General features: G+C 48.4%; 1 protein-coding gene across 3 annotated transcripts in view; it reads right to left on the bottom strand.

Moving 5' to 3' along the window:
• Positions 1-2385, bottom strand: part of SPDYA (speedy/RINGO cell cycle regulator family member A) — a 39870-nt gene extending 37485 nt beyond the window's left edge. Inside the window, exon 1 of one of the 3 annotated variants that reach the window (XM_025354658.1) lies at positions 2254-2385. The gene's annotated coding sequence lies outside the window, so the exon portion shown is untranslated. Of the gene's footprint in view, positions 1-2011 lie in introns of all 3 variants that reach the window. The other 2 variants (XM_025354659.1, XM_025354660.1) reach the window with 2 other exon arrangements.
• Between the last annotated feature and the right edge of the window lie 3615 nt (positions 2386-6000).

The following is a 6000-nucleotide window of genomic DNA, read 5'->3' as shown; positions in this document are numbered from 1 at the left end:
TTTTTTTTTTTTTTTTTTTTTTTTTTTTGAGACGGGAGTCTCGCTCTATCGCCCAGGCTGGAGTGCAGTGGCCGGATCTCGGCTCACTGCAAGCTCCGCCTCCCGGGTTCCCGCCATTCTCCTGCCTCAGCCTCCCGAGTAGCTGGGACTACAGGCGCCCGTCACCTCGCCCGGCTAGTTTTTTTTTTTTTTTGTATTTTTAGTAGAGACGGGGTTTCACCGTGTTAGCCAGGATGGTCTCGATCTCCTGACCTCGTGATCCGCCCGTCTCGGCCTCCCAAAGTGCTGGGATTACAGGCTTGAGCCACCGCGCCCGGCCGATTATTATTATTTTCAGACAGAGTTTCACTCTTGTCGCCCAGGCTGGAGTGCAGTAACTCGATCTCGGCTCACTGCCACCTCTGCTCCCTGGGTTCAAGCGATTCTCCAGCCTCAGCCTCCTAAGTAGTTGGGATTACAGGCGCCCGCCACCATGCCCCGCTAATTTCTGTATATTTAGTAGAGACGGGGTTTCACCATGTTGGCCAGGCTGGTCTCCAACTCCTGACCTGAGGTGATCGGCCCGCCTCGGCCTCCCAAAGCGCTGGGATTACAGGCGTAAGCCACCACACTTGGCCTCCTTCGATTAATTTTTATATGGGCTCCATGGACATTAAACAAATCATACCAGAATTCATACTTGAATAGGATGTCTGGGATTTTTTTCTTCGTTTTTCTTTTTTTTTTTTTTGGTAAGTATATCACAAAAATTCGAGAGGCATCTGAAATAACCTCTTCTCGGGCGGGGGGGGGGGGGGGTAATATAAAGGGTGGTGGTTCACAGCCATAAAATGAAACAAGCAGAAGTTGTTTGGGTATTCATTTGCCTATATGGAAAACCTAATAGCAATATCCATTGGCAACTCAGCTGGGACAGGCAAGTAAGCCTTAACTTCCTTATGAGTGCAGTCACACACACAGAATATGTGCCAGACACTGATGAATGTGTTATATGCATTATCTCATTTAACTCTCAAAACATCTCTATGTGGTAGGTATTATTTTATCCTTATTTTCTAGATAAGAAATTTGAGGCTTAGAGAAGTTAAATTTCCCAAAGGCTTATAATTAGTAAGTGATAAAGCTAGAATTTGAATGCAGAACTGACATCAAAGTCCCATATTCTTTAACCAGTAAATCACTGTTTTAAATATTAAATACAATCATGTATAAAACACTTGACACATAGCACTCCAGTATTACTTACCGTCACCTTGCCAAGAAAACAAAACCAGCTAACCCCAGCTATAAGGCGATCTCGGCTCACTGCCACCTCTGCCTCCCGGGTTCAAGCGATTCTCCCACCTCAGCCTCCCGAGTAGCTGGGATTACAGGCGCCCACCACCATGCCTGGCTAATTGTTTTAAAAAGTATTTTTTGTAGAAACGGGTTTTATCTCAGCTCACTGCAACCTCTGCCTCCCGGGTTCATGCGATTCTCCCGCCTCAGCCTGCCAAGTAGCTGGGACTACAGGTGCCGCCACCTCGCCCGACTAATTTTTTTTTTTTTTTTTGTAGAGACGGGGTTTTCGCTGCGGGCTGCTCTCGAATCCTGGCCTCAAGGATCCGCCCAACTTGGCATAAGGCTTTTTAAAAGGTTGAGACTAGGGGGCCTCCAGTCCTACTGGATGTCATGTAAGAGAATCTTCGTGAATTCTGAGACATGGGCTAAGGGCCTGGTACTGAGGCACAGCACCTCAGATCTCAAGATTCTGGGGCAGACGATCTTGGGGGCAAAAAGAGGTGTTTAATGGGACATAAAGAGGCAGGATTTATTAAAAAGACCCCCGAATCTCCATTCCCCCCACAATAAAGGCGGCGGGCACACGTGGAGACGGGAGCTCCTGCCCAGGGCCCTCCCTCTGAGCAGGCGGCCGAGCTTCAGGAGCAGCCTCCGGTCTCGGCCCTGCCCGTCCTCCCCCTGGAACCTCCACCCGCTACGCCGCCGGGCGGAGGGCGGCCAACGCCCCAACCTGCGCGGCCACTGCTTCCCTCGACAGGCCCCGCAGCCCAGGACCCGCTGTGGGGAGCGCGTGTGTCGTCGCCGCGAAGGCAGCTGAGGGCGCCCACGGGAGGCGGCGTGAGGACCAGGCTGGAGCACCGCCTTCTCATCTAAGGCGGGCGGTGGGGTCGCCGGCGAGAGAACCCAGGGACCAGGCATACTCGAAACTGGAGATTCGCCTGCGAGGCCCTTCCCGGGGGCGAGCACAGGTACCTGCGGAAGCCCGGGGCTGCGCGGGAGAGGGCAGGGCAGCGGCGGTCAAGCCTCGGCCGCAGCGCTCCGGGCCTCAGACGGTTACTCGCCGGTAGCTCGCCAGCAGCGGTACCCGCTCGAAGGTCTCCCGCCAACCCCGAGCGAGGGAGCGCGAGGCCGGCAGGGGCCAATCAACGCGCAGAGCTGGCCGAGGGGGCGGGGCCTGCCTGGGAGTGCACGCCGGCGAACCCCGCCCCTACCCGCCCCCCGCCCGTCCGAGCCTCGGCCGCGGGCCTCCCTCCTCCGTTATCCCGCTCGCGCTCGCCCGCGCAACTCACACAACCCTCCTCATTCGACCTACCCCCGTTGGGCACGTCTCGCAGGCAGGCTTGCGTTGGGGCCGTTTACTTCCCTTCGACTAGACAACCAGGCCCCGCGGGGCTGGGGCTGCGGGCTCTCCTCCCCACCCGGCACACGCGGGCACAGCGCGGTTACCCGGGTTACTCAAAAGGAAGAGGCCGCTTGAACTGAGAAAAGCACAACGTGTGAATGCGGTGGCTTCTGGGGAGAAGGGGCCATTGTATTGTAACTGTGAATCTGCAGGAGTAATCTTCTTGGCTTTGTCCTAGCCTTTGGCCAGCTGGGTGCTTAATACATGCATGTCGAATAAACAAATAAAAAGAAGTCTTCACAGCTGTTTGATCCCGTATCCTTATGTCTCTAAGGTAAAACCGGCTTTTTTTTCTTTTGAGACGGAGTCTCGCTCTGTCGCCCAGGCTGGAGCAGTGGCACGATCTCGGCTCACTGCAACATCTGCCTCCCGGGTTCAAGCGATTCTCCCGCCTCAGCCTCCTGAGTAGCTGGGACCACAGGTGCCGCCACGCCCGCCTAATTTTTAAACATTCCTTGTAGAGCGGAGTCCTTCTATGTGGCCTGGGCTGGCCTTGAACTCCTGGACTCAGGCGATCCTCCCACTGGGATTACAGTCCTAAGTCACCACACCCAGTGTAACCTTTTTATTTTTGTCTCCATACCACGGCTTTTTTCATGTTGCTAAACATTTTCAATGACTGCATAATATTCCAGAGTGGACGGACCATTTAAGTCATTTCAATATTTGGATTGCTTCCAGATTTTTTGGCTAATACAATGATTACTCTTAAAAGGCAACCTGGCTCTGCCTACTTGTGGTACTTCCAGCAAATAGCTCCTCAATCAGCAGTTCTGAAGAACGAGAACGAGTTAATTCCTTCCTTCTTGTGCTTCCACACACAGCACAATAATGGCAAATTCACCTACAAGTACGAGGAGGGGGCCAACTGGGAACTTACTTTTCCTTACATATGCCTTTGACTATTTCTCCCTGGCCTATAAATGGGAGAATGGGCCAAGAAGCATCAACTGGTTGTGAAAATCTTGAGGAAAATGGGTGCTTCCAGCTTCATTCCTCTGGCTTTTCCCTAAGGATCCTTCCTGACTTCTCCCTGTTCCTACCCTTGTTTTTGCAAGGTACGGGTGCTGTGATGATTAATTTCCAGCCTCGAGTATAAAATATCTACTGAACAATGAATGTCCACTCCATGAGAAACACAGAGGCATGGTGAGTACCACAATGATGAAGACAACACGGCCTTACCTTTCTAGAGCTTCCAAGCTAGACAGATATGGACACGACTAAAATACAAGGCACAGTGAGTTGTGCCATGAGGGAAATGCATGTGGCTGTATAATGCACAAAGTACAGTTATGAGAAGGTTCTTTAGGATCCTAAAATCTTCACAAAGGAAACATGTAAAATTTGCATATAAAAGCCAGCAAATACACATAAATGTTCATTGAGCTATCAGGGAAGCAGCTTATTAAGTTTTGACATCAAGTAAAGGGTGACTACCAACTAAGCCTTCTTCAGTGTTCTCATTCCTGAGTTTTTGTTTTTTAAACTATGTTGGTGTGTGGAGAAAAGTGAATATACTTTAGAATCATCTACACTTGGTTTGAATTCAGGTACTACCATTTTACTAGCTGTGTGAACATGGTCAAATCATTGAACCCCAGCACCTCTCATTAAATGTAAAAGTAGGGTGATGCCACCTACTCTGTAAAAGCGTCTGGGACAAATTTGATAGTGAGCAAACTAGCAGTGCACTGGTCCACAGTAGGTGTTGTTAGCTAGCTTCCTTCTTGCCTCTTCTCATTTGACCTGGGATTGGATGAGGAGAACTCAAACATTTAACTGAACTACTTATTCCTTTGTCTCTAAGCATGGCTTTTCCCCACTAAAAAAGCATTGATTGTCCATAACTTGATCATCTCCTGCACTGTGTCCTGCAGTGCCTCCAGGCTGTCCCCATTCTACTTTCCTAACTCTCCTTTCCTAAATGTATCTCCTCACTATTATCCAATAAGAATGAAACACTCATACTTGTGTTTCTCTGAATGTTTTGAACTTTCCCACTTCTTTGACCTTGCATATACTGTGGTGTGCTCTCTTCATTTTCATTTAAAATTTCTGTCTGGTATCCATCCTTTGAGACCCAGCTTAAATTAAACAGCTCATCATCACTAGTAAGTGCAGGCGTGTGCCGCTCTTGAATTCCTGTAGCATTTCCTGAAATTCTCATTTATGTAATCTTATTAACCAGCTTTTTAAAATAAAAATGTTTGTGTATACAGATACAATTATATATAAATCGGATCATATACATACTTAAAAAATGTACAAAACAATACATGTAGCCTATGTGGAGGCTGAGACATAATAAAAACTTGTGAAACCACCACCTACCAAAACACATGAACCTAACATGCAAGAGACAGGACATCAACAATACTGTTGAGATTCTGTATGCTCCTCCTTCTCCCATTAGGATTCCCAGGAGGCGACTGTTTCCCATTCTCTTTTCTTTGCGTATCCTAAAACACAAGTTTTATTTGTGAACTCTTCAACCTCAGTATTCCTCATAGGTTTAGCCATGCTAATCTATAATACTGTGAATCATTTTCATTGTTGCCTTCTGTTCTAGAAATACACCATAATATTCCAATGCTCCTGTCAATGGGCATTTGGGTCATTTTTGGGGGGGCATTTGGATCCCTTTGCTACTGTGAATGCCATGAGCAATGCCTCTGTAAGGCCGTATTGTTTAAGTTCTGATTAACTGCTGGTCTGATTGGTGAATGTCTCTGACTTAAAATCAAATATTTTGACTACTTTGCTTGTTTATGCACCATGGTGCACTTTTTCTATAAATGCTTTAAAGTGAAGTTGATGGGTTGTAGGGCATGCACATGTTCAACTTTAAAAGGTTATAGAGGCCGGGCGCGGTGGCTCAAGCCTGTAATCCCAGCACTTTGGGAGGCCGAGACGGGCGGATCATGAGGTCAGGAGATCGAGACCATCCTGGCTAACATGGTGAAACCTCGTCTCTACTAAAAAATACAAAAAACTAGCCGGGCGAGGTGGCGGGCGCCTGTAATCCCAACTACTCGGGAGGCTGAGGCAGGAGAATGGCGTGAACCCGGGAGGCGGAGCTTGCAGTGAGCTGAGATCCGGCCACTGCACTCCAGCCTGGGCGACAGAGTGAGACTCCGTCTCAAAAATAAAAAATAAATAAATAAAAGGTTATAAATGCTAAATTCATTTTCCAAGCAGTGTTACCAATTTTAAGAGTTCCCATTAGTTTACATCTTGCCAACTTATTTTCAGGCTTTCTGTGACTAGATGATCTTTTAAAGTGTAACAGAGAAGACAACTCCAGATTTTCTCTT

This window comes from Theropithecus gelada, chromosome 13 (assembly GCF_003255815.1).
Source record: "Theropithecus gelada isolate Dixy chromosome 13, Tgel_1.0, whole genome shotgun sequence".
Lineage (NCBI taxonomy): Eukaryota > Metazoa > Chordata > Mammalia > Primates > Cercopithecidae > Theropithecus > Theropithecus gelada.
This window is presented reverse-complemented; position numbering and strand designations above follow the sequence as displayed.